Source organism: Microcebus murinus, chromosome 13, assembly GCF_040939455.1.
Source record: "Microcebus murinus isolate Inina chromosome 13, M.murinus_Inina_mat1.0, whole genome shotgun sequence".
NCBI classification, from domain to species: domain Eukaryota; kingdom Metazoa; phylum Chordata; class Mammalia; order Primates; family Cheirogaleidae; genus Microcebus; species Microcebus murinus.
Window position 1 is genome coordinate 5,609,377 of NC_134116.1, and position 16,990 is coordinate 5,626,366.

The window sequence follows — 16,990 nt, forward strand, 5'->3', positions numbered from 1 at the left end:
TTGTACACCATATACTACTTTCAACAAAAATTACAAGGCAAGTCATCCAATTCTGGTTTTGTTTTCAATATTTTTTTTTTTTTTGAGACAGTCTCACTTTGTTGCCCAGGCTAGAGTGAGTGCCGTGGTGTCAGCCTGGCTCACAGCAACCTCAATCTCCGGGGCTCAGTGATCCTTCTGCCTCAGCCTCCCGAGTAGCTGGGACTACAGGCATGCGCCACCATGCCCGGCTAATTATTTTTTTGTATATATATTTTTAGTTGGTCAATTAATTTATTTCTATTTTTGGTAGAGACAGGGTCTCGCTCAGGCTGATTTCGAACTCCTGACCTTGAGCAATCCGCCCGCCTCAGCCTCCCAAAGTGCTAGGATTACAGGCGTGAGCCACCGCGCCCGGCTTGTTTTCAATATTGATTTGATTATTTGATTTCCTTTGCATTTACTTATACATTTTAGGATCATTTGGCCAATTTCTATAAAAAGACAGCTGAAATGTCAACAGGAATTGCATTGAATCTGCAAATCTATTTGTGGACTATAGTGATCTTATCAAATGAAGTTGTGTTATTTTTTCATATTAGCTGCCTTTCCATTTTTTTTATGTCTTTGATTTCTTTCAATTTTTTTAACTTTACAGTGAACAAGCCTTAAAGTTCTTTTGTTAAATTTTTTTTTTAAGTATTTTTCAAGCTATTGTGAATGGAATTGTTTCTTGATTTTATTTTGAGATTGTTCATTGCCAGTATACAAAAATCTAATTCTTTCATATTGGACTTGTAACCTGGACCTTTGATAAACTAATTTATTAGTTCTAGTGTTGTTCTTTTTTCATGTATGAATTCCTTAGAAATTGATATACACAGACTAATGTCACCTGCATAGGCTTCCAATCTGGAGACCATTTGTTTCTCTTTGTTGTAGGATACACCTGGTAAAATCTCCAGTATAATGATGAACAGAACTGGTAAAAGCAGGTATTCTTATCTTGTTCTCAAACTCAGATATAAACCCCCAGGTTTTCACCTTTAAGTATGATATTTGTGGTTATTTTCATAGATGACCTTTAGTAGGCCTAGGAAGTTCCCTTCTATTCCTTGTTTGCTGGGGGTTTTAATCTTAAATAGGCATTGGATTTATCAAAAGTTTATCTCTGTCAATTGAATTTTGTATTTTATTGTATTATAGTATATTACACTGACTGATTTTAAATGCTACACCATATTTGCATTTGTAAGATAACCCATCTTGGTGATGGTATACAATCATTTTTATGTTACTACATTCAGTTTGCTAGTATTTTTGAGACTATGTGTCTATATATTCATAAGGGATAATGGTCCATGGTTTTCTTTCCTTCTGATGCTTTTGCCTAGCTTGGTTACCTGGGTAATATATATATATATATATATATATATATATTTTTTTTTTTTTTTTTTGAGAGAGAGTCTTGCTTTGTTGCCCAGGCTAGAGTGAGTGCCGTGGCGTCAGCCTAGCTCACAGCAACCTCAAACTCCTGGGCTCAAGCGATCCTCCTGCCTCAGCTTCCTGAGTAGCTGGGACTACAGGCATGCGCCACCATGCCCGGCTAATTTTTTCTATATATATTAGCAAGAAAATAAATTTACTTTTGTATATTAACCTTGTATCCTGCAACCTTACTATAATCTCTTATTAGTTCCAGATATTTTTTTGATTATTTTGGATTTTTTACATAGACAATCCCATCATCTGCCCATGTATCCTACTCTCTCTTTTAGATTTACATTTTCCCCCAGTTTATTGAATTCAGGGTAATTTCTTCTGCCTTATTGTTTAGTGTACTAGTTTTTCCCTTGTCTATGTCTAGATTGCTGTTGAATCCATCCATTGAAGTCTTTTTAAATTTTTATTTGAAAAATAACTTTAAACATTTAAAACTTAGAGATAAGCTGCAAAAATAAAAACAGTACAAAGAACACTAGTAAACCCTTTGTCCAGATACACCTATTATCAATATTTTATTCCATTTATTTTGTCATTTGCTCTCTGTCTCTCTCTGTATAATTTTATATATAAAATATATGTGTAATTATGTCATATGCATATATGTAAAATTATTTTATATGCACATGTGTAAGATATAAAATTATGTATAATTTTTATATAACTATACATATTTTATGAAATAAAATTTTTATCTATGTGAATTTTTTATGAACCATTTGTCAGTAAGTTACATACATTATGGTCTGAGTACCTGAGTGTTTACTTCTGAAAAATAAGTATATTTTCATATAATTACCCATCACCCACTGGGTAAGTAATACAAACCCCTGATCCTCTCAGAAATATGTGAATTGTGTGGTTTTTTTCAATATTCAGTTGTTTATTTACTCATCTTTATAGAATTATAAACACAACTATGAAATATTCTCATTTCAAGAAACTGACTGAATAGATTTGTGTAAGTATAAATGTGTGTGTATATGAGTGTATATATTGGCATGTGTTTGTGACAATCAGATTATTCTTATCTATCAAGCAATAACATTGGAAATTACACATGAAGAATGTGAAAATAATACCAATTACAATAATGGCAAATGCTTTGCCGTAAAGTCTAATTACATTTGATAGTTATATCACTATGGTAAGTGATTAATGGTAATTTATCTTTAAATTATCCAACTGATTATAGCCAAAGTATGTTGTCTTTAATAGGAATGATTAGTCTGTTTTTTGTTAAATATAATAATGGGTATATTTTGGGGTGTGTTCTTCATGATAACCTGCTCTATTTTCTTATTTTTTATTATCTCTTCGTTTTAAACCTAGAAATTAAAGCTTTCTTTTAAACACAAATCATGGTGTCAAGTGACAATGCCTATGCCCTATGAACAATATTACATTAATCTACCTTTCTTCAACTTTTAAAAAATTCTCATGTGTTTAAAATATTTAAAGGTACATACACAGGTCATAAGTGGAAAGCACAATGAAATATTAAAATGTCTCTGGCATAATTATGTATGAGGCTTTTTAAATTTTTTTTAAAGGACATTTTAGCCCACAGATATATTCTTATGATCTCAACCAGTCACTACACTCAACAGTGAGCACTATACTGACATCTAATGGCAGAGGTCACTTTGACCTCTTTTATACTTTATATAAATATTATGAAGCAAAAACTCTTTAGTAAGACTTTTTAAATTGCATAGATTGTTTTAACTTTATCTGTATTTTTGCATGTAGTTGGGGGTCATTTTTTAGCATGGAATTCTGTTGTGTAAATGTCAGACAACTAACATAATTACTCCACTGCTGATGCACATGTGAGTGTGCTTTAGTTGGGGCTGTTAGGAACAGTGCCAGTATATAAATTCTAGAAAATGTATTGGTGACACATGTACAAATTTCTGTTGGGAACATATGTAAAGTAAAATTTCATGTTATATGTTTACATCTCTTTATCTATAAATAATATACCAAACAGTTTTCCAAAATGTTTGTATCACTTTTCACATCCACCAACAGTATGTAAGTTTCCTGGTATATCTACATCCTTGCTAACATGGTATTTTCTGGTATTTGTGCTTTGTCTCCTGGTTGCTGTGTGATTATATCAGGCTTTATTTACATTTCCCTGATTACTAAAAAAAGTTGAGCATTTTTTACACTTCTTTTTTTGGGGGGGGCAGGGGAAGATTCCAATCCTTTATTGCCCTGGCACATACCCATTACTACATAAAAGGTCAAATGCAACATCAAATCCAAAGCCTCAAAGGCAAGAGTTCAGTTCCCAAGAGAACAGTGATAGATTAACAATATACAACTTCAGCTAGAATATATCGGCATTAAATTAGTACTGCTGAAACAATACATTGAGGATTTACAGTAACACCTGGAAGTTCCTTCTAATGTACATATAAATTGAATCATGGAAGCTTTTTATATTACCTGCTTTTATGGCCTTATAGAACTAATGAACCAAATGAAAACTGAATCTCCATTCCACATCATGTCCTTTATTTCTAGACAAGACATAATCAAGTCAAGGTAGTTTTAACTGTCCATATTTTTTAAGCCACATTCAAGGAAATCATGTCTTAACTGATTTTGGATGTTGCCTCTCTTCCTCTTGTATATGAAGCTCCAGCAGACTTAATACTGGCATCCATCATCTAGTCAAACTCTTCCCATGTCCTTCAAACCAATCGATTTGGGATTCTCAACATTTTCAGTGTTAATACAAGGAGGTGTAGAATTAGTAGATTCCATGAAGACCTGTTTTTTCCTTGCCACATTGGACTTCTAGACGCCATTTGGATTGTGATTAGAAGATGAGCAAGTGTAGACGTTTCTTGGCTTGAGTCTCTCAACAGTAGAGATGTAGAAGAGAGAGCGAGACCATGAGGAGACTGGCTGTCAACTGCAGGGCACTGCCAACTGCCCTGGTGGTGGCATTAGCTGGATTTGGGGGAGCCAAGGTACTCTGGGAGGAGTTACTTGAAACTCTTACAACAGTTGTTTGATTTGAATAAATCTGCGTGGGTAGGAGCAGTGCCAGAAGCAGCAGCCCCAGTCCGAGCCTGGCCACCCTCGCTCTGCCCATGTCCCCTCCGTCGGTGCGCGGCGCGCCTCCCGGGGTGCTGGCTGCGTGGAGAGCCGCTGGCCCCGGGCGGGTGCAGGCAAGGTTTTTTTTTTTACACTTCTTAAGATATTAAATTACCTCTTTTTGAAGGACTATGATGTTTTATTTTAGCAGTATTTTTTGTATGGGTTTGTAGGAGTTTGCTGGATAGGATCCTTTCTTTGGTCTCTCTTTCTCTCTCTCTTCCTCTCTCTCTCTCTCTCTCTCTCTCTTTCTCCCTCTCCCTCTCTCTCTCTCTCTCTCTCTTTCCCTCTCCCTCTCCCTCTCTCTCTCTCTCTCTCTCTCTCCCTCTCCCTCTCCCTCTCTCTCTCTCTTCTCCCTCTCTCTCTCTCTCTCTCTCTCTCTCTCAAATTTACGACAATCTCATTTGCTATTTCCCCCAGTATATTAAATGTCTTTTCTTTCATTTAATAATTTTTTTCTATTTTAAGACCATAGAGAAGTTCTTTTTTTAAAAAATATATTTTAAAACTTGGTTTCACAGTCCATTCAGAATTGATGTTGTGCGGCTAGTGATTTAATTTTTTCCAGTAAGATAATAAAATTCAATTTATTCTTCAAATGTTGTCTTATGGTTCTTTTTATTTGCTGTCACCTGTCATTGCCTCACCCAATTTAACCTCACCCCTCCCTTGGAGCTGGCTTTTCTACAATACTGATAGTATAACTTGTTGGCTTGCAAATAGGAAAAAATCTAAGAGCTTCACATTTTTGACAATTTTGGTGATGATGGTGGATTTCTAAGATATTAAGTTTATAAAGTATGAAATGTCTGATTTCCTTAAGTACTAAGTTTGATAGTTGACATCTCTGACATTTCACTTTGACATTTACTGTTTTATTTATATTATGAAGGTACATCTTCATTCTTTCAAAGATATAGTTTGGCCTGTGATTTTCTTTCAAAAATTTTTTGGAACAATTTTTGTGAAACCATTGATAAGTCAAAAATTTGTGTTATTTTCATATATGGGTTCTTTTGTGGAACCAATGCACTGCATACAGCTCAAAATATCAATAAAGAGTTTGGGAAGGATGTGGCTAATGAACACACAGCATGTTGATGGTTTGAGAAGTTCTGTTCTGGTGATTTTAATCTTGAAAATGAGCCATGTGGGCGACCTGAGACCACGTCGGATAAGGATGAGCCGAAAGCTGCATTGAAGCAAATTCATCTCAACCCACACATGAATTAGCAGCAAGGTTTGACATTACTATTCCAACAATATTCAACCATTTGAGACAAATCAGCAAGGTAGACACAATGGATAGATGGGTACCACATGAAGTAAATTAACATCAGAAGAGAAATCATCTAAAAGCTTGTCTTTCTTTGCTGTCACAACATAAAGGCAAACCATTTCTACACCGTACTGTTATGTATGATGAAAAATGGGTACTTTTTGACAATCACAAGCATTTGGCAGAATGGCTGGATAAAGATGAAGTGCTAAAACACAGTCCAAAACCAAATATTCATTAAGAAAAAGCTAATGGTGTCTGTTTGGTGGTCCAGCATTGGCATAATCCCCTACAGCTTCATGAAACCTGGTCAATCGATTACAGTGGCTGTCTACTGCAACCAACTGGATGAAATGAGGATGCTTGCAATTAAGCAGCTGAGATTGATCAATAGATACACGCCAATCCTCTTGCAAGACAGTGTTTGACCACATGTCACACAAACAATGCTGCTCAAACTCTCTGTCATCCACTGTATTCACCAGACCTTGCACCAACTCACTACCACTTCTTCCAGGCTTTGGACCACTTGTTGCAAGGAAAAATACTCAATTCTCAGCAAGCTATGGAAAACACCTTTCGGGATTTCATCACCACTAGCTATGCCAGGCTTTGCTGCTGGCATAAACAAGCAGAAGAGAAGATGGCAAAACTGAGTTGATAGTTTAGGGGCATACTTTGATTAACTATACTGCTTTTGCTTGAGATATAATAAACTTTTGATTCAAAATTAGATATTTCCCATTTAATGTAATATAACATTGTATAAAAGGAAAGTAGAAAGATTCTTCAGAGCCATGGTTAGTGGATATGAGAAGGCTCCCTAGAACAAGTAGCAAAGTCTCTCCCTAAGTGAAAGTGAAGTGAAAGTAACCCATCCACTCTCTGACCTGATATTAAGGTTGTGTGGGGGGAGGATTGAAATGAGCCATCTGAGCATGCTTCATTTGCTGCTTATTCTCCTCCTGTCTGGAGAAGGACGGGACAGAGTCCCCACAGCTGATAAAGCACTTTGGATAAGTCAAAAATATTTTAAGTGTTGTGGTTTTGCTGACAGCAGTAAACTCAAAGAAAATGTGGCATTTGGTGTTTTGCCTACTAGCAGGGAGTCACTCTCTCCCTGTAGCAGCTTTATGGAAAAATTTGAATCCACTTGGGAGTTTTGGGGAGGGACCAACTCAAAATTTTATAGTTCTCTTTTATACAAGTACCCAAGTCACCATCTTCTATGGTATCCTGGGCAGGAACAGTAGGTAATAAAGGTGGGTGAAAATGCTAAAGACAGTGGGGTGAAACATGGCAGCAAAGATAGAAGCTTCTGATCCTGAATGCTCTCCAAATATAGGAAGGTACAAAGGAAAGAGGAAAGCACAGACTTTAGGGTGAAAATCTTAAAGAGAATAACACCTCCCCATGTCCTGGCCCTATCCCTCTCGCACAACTATTGTACCCTCCTCTGGTCCCTTGCATTCACCTGTCTTAGAAATTGTGTAAACTCCTTATTCTGTGTTTCCATAGAGAAGAAAATAAATAAAAGCAAGCACATAAATTTAAAAAATCCAAAAGTCAACAGATCAAGTTTGGGTAGGACTCACAGTGAACCCAGAAGACTGAATGATGCCATCTAAATGGATATTGAAGTGACTCAGGATGATGGACTCAAGAATAAAACTTTGAGACAAGTGTAAAAGTTTTCATAGGAGAGCATCAAGGAGATCTGAAGGTGGCAATGCCAGGGAAATGGTGGTGGGTAGCACAAGCTTCTAAGCAGCAAGATACATTTTAGTAGGAAGAGAGGAATAATGATCTTCAAGAAATCAGAAGGAACAAGGAGACTCTATAAACCACATTTCCACCTTAAAGTGCTTTAGAGTTTGAGAGAATGAGTACACTTTACTTGAGATACAAGGCAGCAATATCCTCAAGGGAAATCCAGATTACACTTAAAGCCAGAAGATGGAAGAAACTGTCAATAAAGAAGGATTCATGTAGCTTGATTTTCAGAGAATACAACTGAAAGTTCTGTGTCATATGGGAGGAGAAGCATATTAGGTTTAGGGAGAAAAATCAGAATATTATAGTAACAATACAGGAGAGAATTTGGTACAAAAGGGGCTTATGATTTGGATTGTGGTAAAAAATACCAGGAATGTTAAGCAGAGAGGATTGCTACATGAGACAAAAGAAAGGAGGAGAATGCAGTAACCTCCTTCCTCTTGTGACATGAAGTTAGGCATCTCAGGTATTGAGCAAGAAGTCCAAATCTAGTCATTAGACACTCAGGAGTGAGCATTCATGTTCTCAGCTTTGGCTCTATGTTTTAGGTTCCAGTTCAAAGTGAAGTATCAACCAAAAACAACAGGGACCAAGAGGTAAGCTACAAAAGTAAAATTTTGCTCTGGAGAATCCCCTGCAGGATCTTGCCTGGAGGGACAGGAGAAGGGAATGTCAGCACTTTGTGCCATTTTGCTCTCCTTTCTCCCTGTTCCCTCCTTTTGACTCAAGTTTAAATCTTACCTGCTTTGTCCCCCACTCCCTGCCTATAATAGATCCTTCTTGAGTCTTCAGTGTTTTCATTGGTAAAGTTGATATAACCTCTCTTCTCTAGTCATGCATATTTACACAGGAATAAAATGATGCAAGGGCTTTAAAAAATGTAGTAAGTTAAAGAATGGGGCTGGGCACAGTGGCTCATGCCTGTAATACTAGCACTATGGGAGGCCAAGGCAGGCAGATAGTTTGAGCTCAGGAGTTCAAGACCAGCCTGAGCAAGAGTGAGACCCTGTCTCTACTAAAAATAGAAAGAAATTAATTGGCCAACTAAAAATATATAGAAAAATTAGCCAGGCATGGTGGCACATGCTTATAGTCCCAGCTACTAGGGAGGCTGAGGCAGGAGGATCACTTGAGCCCAGGAGTTTGAGGTTGCTGTAAGCTAGGCTGACACTATGGCACTCTAGCCCAGGCAACAAGAGTGAGACTCTGTCTCAAAAAAAAAAAAAACAAAAAGGACTGGGGCACCTGCTTTCACCCATTTTTTCAACTGCTGCCTCAGAACCATTCCCTTAGGCACCAAGCCCCTAACTCTCTCCTAGCCCTTTGATCAATCTTTGCCTCATGAGGGTCAAAGCTACATGGTAGTTAAGGAAGAGAGACTAACATTATAGCCCCATTTCTTCTCATTACTATTTACCATACTGCATTCTCTACATTTGTAACTGGCTTCTTGACAGAACTTAAACCTAGAAACTGGAACCATTTTCTTGGCTGTTGGGTCCTACTCACCGGACCTGAGGGAGGGAAATGTACATATCATGATGGGTATTCAGTCATGGGATGGCATGAGGAGTGGGTGTGAGATAAATGCTGAATTAAGTGTGAGCATGTCCCTTTACTCATTTTGACTCCTTTGGACAAGTGAGTAATGAGAGCTCATATTGGAAAAAATAGCAAGAAAGTTATGTTGTATATCTCTTTCTCAACCCCAACATCTGCCTTATTCTGTTTCTTTATGTTTTTGTTATCCAGCCCTCCTTCCTCCCCTTTCATCTCAATCTTCTGGCCTTTAGTCTATCCTCTATATTTGTCCAACTTCTTCTGTTTTCTACCCTACCTGTTTACCTTCTCTGCCCTTCCTTCTCACTACTCTACCTTAAAGATCCCTCTGTCCAGTTCTTCCTCTCATCCTTCCAGATTATTATCCATTTGATGCTGTCATGGTTTTCAACCACCCCATTCCTCTTACTCCATTATTTATGCCTTTCCTTCTCCTCCCAGCCCTGATTTCTAGTCCGCTATACTCTAGTCCCCATCCCCAATGACACCTGATGATTCACAAATCGCATCCTGGAGAGACGGTTTCCCTACGACAGGGACGGTTCTGGTGCAGTTCATAACGGCCAGGACTGTGGGTTCCCAGCAGCTTGATCTGGTGGACACAAGCAATGCAAGATGATGGCAAACCAACATTAAGCCTCAGGAAGTTAGAGAACCCCTTTTCCATGACCACATTCTGGTTACCTTACTACTATCTGTATTTTACCTTCACCCCATGTTGGTAATCCCCTTCGGATGCTAGAGAAACTTTTAAGAATTTACTTTTTCTAGATGATCTAATTCTTTCCTTTTATGTCTGATAAGCCAGCCTGCGTCCTCTGTTTGTAACTGGCTTCTGACAGAACTTGATCTGTAACCACAGAGAAAACTGCAGGGCCAGTGACAGAGAAGAGAGAAGAGAATGAGGAGTAGAAATTCTGTTTTCAAGGAGGGTAAGCCCTTTTGATTTGCCCTACATTAAAGTGATTGCAAGGGAAGGCGACCCCTGAGAACTCAGACATGGGGCACGAGGCCCCTACTACAGATATTTGCAGACTCAGGTTTGTTTTTGTTTGTGGGGTTTTGATGTGGTTCTTTGCAGACTTCTTTTTTAAATCCTAGGGTTCTAGAAGCATGTCAGGGATTTCCCACTCTTGAGAGAAGTTGCCACAAAAAGGGGCAGGGTCCTCCTACCCTGCTGTCATATAGCTCTTAGAGTTGAGCCTCTCTCTCAGTGAGCTGCTTTTACTCCAGAATAAAAAAGTTAGCAAAGTCTACAAGGCAAGAACATGTCCATATTCTACCAAGAGGATAGCATTTGATAAATATGTTCTTAAATGCTCTCTTCAAACTCTTGTCTAGATTGAAGAAATATCCATACTCAAGAAAGGACTTACAAATGTAACGAATGTGGTAAACTTTTCATCAGTCCCCAATACTTACTCAATGTCAGAATTTTCCCATATTGGAGAAAATTCACACAGATGTAATAAATGAGGAAACGTCTTCAATCAGTCATCACCTCTACATAGACATAAGAAAATCTATACTGGAGAGAACCCATTCAAATGTAGAGAATGTGGCAAAGCCTTTAACTAACACCTAATCCTTATGCATGTCATAAAAACCCATACTGGTAATAAACCCTACAAATGTAAAGAATGTGGAAAAGCCTTTGACTTCACGCAAACCTTACACAACATAAGAGAATTTATGTTTTAAATTTAAAGAATATGGCAAAGGCTTTAGGCAGTGCACACATCTTACACAACATCAGATAATCCATACTGGAGAGAAACCCTACGCGTGTAAAAAATGTGACAGAGCCTTTAATTTTGGATCAGACCTTACTAAGCAGAAGAGAATTCATACCACTCACAAACCTTGCAAGTATAAAGAAAGTGCCAAAACCCTTAAATGGTGCTCATACCTTACTCAACATCAAAGAATGAATACTGGATAGAAGCCCTATACGTGTAATAATTTTGGAAAAGTCTTTGTCCAAAATATGTACCTTAGATAACACCACAGTATTTATACTGGAGGAAAAAATTACAAATGTAAATCAGATAGCAAAATCTTTAACTGTTGCTCATATCTTACTCGACAGATGTTCCTGTAGAAGAGAACTCTTAAAAATGTTATAAATATGGAACAACCTTTGTGCGAAATATACACCTTAGAAAACAACAGAGACTTTATACTAGGAAGCAATTTTATAGGTGAAATATATGTGAGAATTTATTTAATCAAAAATCATGTCTAGGGCCGGGCATGGTGGCTTACGCCTGTAATCCTAGCACTCTGGGAGGCCGAGGCGGGCGGATTGCTCAAGGTCGGGAGTTCGAAACCAGCCTGAGCGAGACCCCGTCTCTACTAAAAATAGAAAGAAATTAATTGACCAACTAAAAGTATATATACAAAAAAATTAGCCGGGCATGGTGGTTCATGCCTGTAGTCCCAGCTACTCGGGAGGCTGAGGCAGGAGGATCGCTTGAGCCCAGGAGTTTGAGGTTGCTGTGAGCTAGGCTGACGCCACAGCACTCACTCTAGCCTGGGCAACAAAAGTGAGACTCTGTCTCAAAAAAAAAAAAAAATCATGTCTAAATAAAAATCAGAGGAATCATCCTAGGAAGGACTAATGCACTAACACTGTTAGACATTCCTCTAAATTGGAATGCTTATTATAAAGAATAATCCAAAGTCAAAACAATTAGATAATTTAATTGTATGAGTCAAAGGAACAAAGAGATTGATGTTTCAATGGGTATAACTATATTCAATGTATACCTTTTGTAATTACAGTATTTGAGATTTGAACAAATACTATTGATGTAATTAAATTTGATGCTATTCTTTCATTTCTACTATTTATGTAAAAGCATGTGGTTGATTGTTGATACCCCTGAGCTATGAGAGGCTATTCTATGTTAGGTGGGCATCATTCACATCAACTCTCATGGATGATTAAGAGCACTGAAACATAGGGTGTAAGATGAAAATCTAAATAGAAAAGCTCTTTTTGTTTGACTTATAAGTCATGTTATAAGTCATGTATAAGGTAGGTGTTCAGGGCATCAGTCTTCTTCATTAAAGTCTCAGATAGGAACACTGAGTTTTAGAAATAAATGCTTTTACCAGTTACCCATGTAGGAGAAGAATCTAGCCATTTCTTTAATATACAGATATTTATATTCATAGTAGCAATAATTAGAAGTAATAAGTATTTCTTGATATGGTAGCAATAAAGAAATCTTTACAGATAACAGAAATAGATACAAAAACTCCTCTGGTAGGACATGGCATTATTGTGAATCCAATTTTCTAAATACTTAGCCTCAGTTTAAAAAATAAAGGAAGCACACTTTTCACATATATCATGGTATCAGGAGAACAAGAATGTTCTTGAGCATTTGTAACCTCTATACTAGCCATTGAAGATACAGTGCATTTTAAAGTGCTTTCTTCAGACTATGTGTGAACTGGGTTGTTATAATAAATAAAACTGAATGGTTTTTGATGTTTTAACATTGTTATATTTAGAATAATATATTATCCTGCCACAAATATTAGCCTGTCCATCTTGTTCAAAGTTGTGGCAATATATGGCAATAATGTACTATTGTGTAATACAGTCCAATGATATTTCTAGAAATCCTTATTCCCAGTGGTATTAAACTCCAAATACTTTGGAGAACATTTATCTCATAAGTCTTTAAAATTCTTTTATCTTTTTTGTAACTTCTGTGGCATAATGAGGGTTATAACACAAATTTAATGAGTGCAACAATAATTGGTATCATTATTAATCAGGTATGACTATTTACAACATTTTATCCCATAAATTCCTTTTTGCATGCCAACCCTCTGGGCCTACAAAACACACACAGACTTTTGGTTTTGATTTACACTAAGAAGTATACAAATGTATCAATCTAAAGATAAATTTTAGGAGTATAAGAACTATGGAGGAAGTCATTTGTATGTGTGAATGTGTGTGTGTGTGAGAGAGCGAGCGAGAGAAATGGAGAGGAAGAGGGAGAGAGGATACTTATATGGAGAAAAAGAGAGGAAAATGAAAATACTGAAACAGAACATATAATTTTAAAAGAGTTGATGGTATACTAACAAACTAGAAACCTCACAGATTCTGAAAGAAAATATGTTTTCTCTACACTGAATTCATTTCTCAAAATTATCATGGTTCCTTGTCCAGAATCTCCTACTGCAAATACTGTGTGTGTGTTCTTTGCCTTGTTCCAGCATTCATAAAGTATTGTTTCTATAACCTGCTCATCGATTTTAATAATGCTTTTATAAAATTTAATGATATTCAGATATTAATTTAAAGATGTAATTCTACAGTGAGTGCATTAAGTTACATTTAATTTAATTGGTACATTTCAATTTTTCTTCTCAATTAAAGAACACTATTTAAGCCACTTAAAAGTTGTCCTTTTCTGATGCTTTCGTTTATTCAAGCTGTGTGAAAAAAAAAAAAAAGTTGTCCTTTTCCCTTTTTATAAGTACCATCATCTGTTTGGACTGTACTTGGACAGTTAATTTGAATGAAAAATGGGGAGGCCTTGCAAGGCAAAAGGCTGTTTCAACATTTACATGAAGTGAACAAATACACAGGATAGAACAGGGTGTGTAATATATGCTGTAAAATTAGGAGTAAAATATTTTTATTAGAGTGAGTTTGTACCTCTGGATAAAACAATGAAACGTCCAAGGTGAGGCAGAATTGATTCTGCATGCAGGGAGAGTACTTTGCAGGCTCCACAACTGACTCTCTGACTTTAGTAAAAGGAATAATTCTTGTTTTATTTCCTAATGATCTCCTCTTCCTCACTTGCTGTTAACTTTCATCCCCGGCTGCGCATGCGTCGCAGCCCTCGCCCTCCTCTGCCGGCGTTCGGCGTTCACACGCGTTCTCACGGCTGTGGCGGCCTCCGGCTGCCTCACACAATTCCACTGGTTCTGCCCAAACCTTCAGTGCCGCGACCACCACCTTCCCCACATCTTCTCCGTGTACTCCCATGGCAGCAGGGGGAATTCGGACTAAATACTCCCTCAAAGGACCTTATTATTATATTCTCTTTCCTCTTGGACTCTCGGTGATTCATCCGGGTGTGTTCACACATACCAGACCTCCATCCCCGCTGCCGTGGGGGGCACGCCCGTCCCCAGTGTCTCCTGCAGCTCGGTCCCAGCGGGAGGACCGGAACGTCCGCCTGCCGCCCTGAGGCCGGCCCTCCGCCGGGAGCCGCGAGCCCACGCCGAGGTCTGCTCAGAGGGGTCCCGAGAACCGGACGGGAGGCTGTGCCCCTCGGTCCCGGTCCCGGTCCCGCGGCCTCCTTCCGCCCTGCCAGACGCCCGGGCCCGCGCGCTCTCGCCCTGCACCGACGCCCTGGCGCGTCCCCGACCGCCCGGACCGCCGGGTCGCGCCCGCCGCAGCCTCGGGGCCGCCGCAGCCTCGGGGCCGCCGCAGCCTCGGGGCCGCCGCAGCCTCGGGGCCGCCGCAGCCTCGGGGCCGCCGCAGCCTCGGGGCCGCCGCAGCCTCGGGGCCGCCGCAGCCTCGGGGCCGCCGCAGCCTCGGGGCCGCCGCAGCCTCGGGGCCGCCGCAGCCTCGGGGCCGCCGCAGCCTCGGGGCCGCCGCAGCCTCGGGGCCGCCGCAGCCTCGGGGCCGCCGCAGCCTCGGGGCCGCCGCAGCCTCGGGGCCGCCGCAGCCTCGGGGGCGGCGGGCCGGCCTCACCACTGCGCGTGCGCAAGTCGCGGCGCCGCGCCCTGCTGTTGCCTAGCGGCGCGTCCGCTTGGCGGGAGCCTTCAGCGCGCAGGCGCGTCCGTGCCAGGCTCGGCCTGTCCTCGCCCGGACGCCGGCAGGGGCATCGCCCGTGCTCCCTGGGGGAGGAGGAGGACGGCCCAGCGGGCTGAAGAAGCCTCCGTCGCCGCGCGGGGAAGCGGCGTGTCGTCCAGGAATGGAGGGTAGATCTCTGCCTGAGGCCCTCCAGCTGTGCACGTGCGTCCCCTGACAGCGCGAAGTCCTCTCGCCTCCCGTGTGCCTCGTACCCACGGGTCCTACCGGCGAGTTGTGGAGCCTTGCGGCCTCAGGAACCGCCCGTGTGTGTGTGTGTGTGTGTGTGTGTGTGTGTGTGTTCGTCGTGTAGGTTTGTTGTTTGTGTGTGGTTGTTTTATAGACCCAAGTTAAATGTAATAAGAATTTTAAGAAAGCAGCCAGAGAACATTAAGCCCCAAGTATGAGGACCCTCTTCTTAGCATGGGGCCCAGTAAAATTGTGCTGGCCACACACCCGTGAAACTGGCCCACCATTGTCGTTTCAATAGATTGGTCAGGTTAATTTACAACCACCTATTATGTATGAGTTCCTATATGAACACACATGGATCTTTGAAAAATAAAAACTAGTTCAACTCCCTGTTGGGAAAAATGGTATTTTATTTCAATGTAAGTGTTCATTTTTCTTGTTCTTGTTACCTGCACATCTTTTTATAAATTAATGGGATACTTCCTATTTTTTGGATTTTCATTTTGGGGGAGATTCTAATTTGCTGCATGGATATTATCTTATTAGCTCTTGCATATTCACTCCAGGGGCTGCCATCTATCTTTTAACTTTTTGAAATACAAAACATTTTGTATTTAAACTAGTCAAATATATGAATGTTTTAAAAATTATTTTTGTTTCATGAAAGCTTCCCAATCCTCAGGATATGAGTCTAGTTTCATAGATTTATTTTTAACATAACCTATTTTTTGCTTATTTTATTTTTCATGCTTTTCGCAGTATAACTGACAAAATTGTACATATTCAAGGTGTACAAGTTAATGTTTTAATATACTTACATATTATGAAACAATTAGTACAATCAAGCTAATTAACATATCCATCACCTCATATAGTTAGGTTTTATGTGCATGAATGGTGAGAATACTTAAGATCTACTCTCTTAACAAATTGCAAATATACAATACGGTATTGGTAACTATAGTCACCATGCTGTGTACATCCATTTTTCAGAACTTAATTTATGTGATAACTGCAAGTTTGTACCGTTTGACCAACATCTCTTCATTTCCATTATCCTAGCCTCTGGCAAGCATCATTCTACACTTTACTAATATGAGTTTGATTTTTTTTTAAATTCTACATATATTTGAGGTCATATGGTATTTATCTTTCTGTGTCATGTTTATTTCACTCAGCATAATGTTTTCCAGGTCTATACTTTTAGATCCGTGTTATCACAAATGGCAGAATATCATTTTTAAAGTCTGAATTGTATTAGCATTGTGCATGTGTATCACATTTTCTTTATCTATCAGCCAATGTTCTTTTGTTTCCATAACTTGCTATTTTTTGAAATGAACATGGGAATGCAGATATCTCTCCAAGACAGTAATTTTATTAAGTCAATATATTCTACATGGTAGAAGGGAGACAACTAACTGCTGATGTCCATGGTCACAATTCAAGGACAACTTAGAAATTTCTAAAGCTATTCCAAAAAAAATCAGCGGTAACAGGTTGGGACACAGCTACTTCAAATGGTAAAATGTATATATCTACATTGGCTTTTATTAACAGAGATGGAGTTGCACCTGAATATCATGACATTCTTGTCTTTAGCCTTAAAGGCAAAGACTTGTCTTTTCCATTTGTACCAGTTTGAAATGTTTCTGAAGTAAGATTCCCTTAAAATGAATTACTACAGTACTCATTCACATGAAAGAGTTTATACTTATAGTAAAAAGACAAATATAGGATTTCATGGTTAT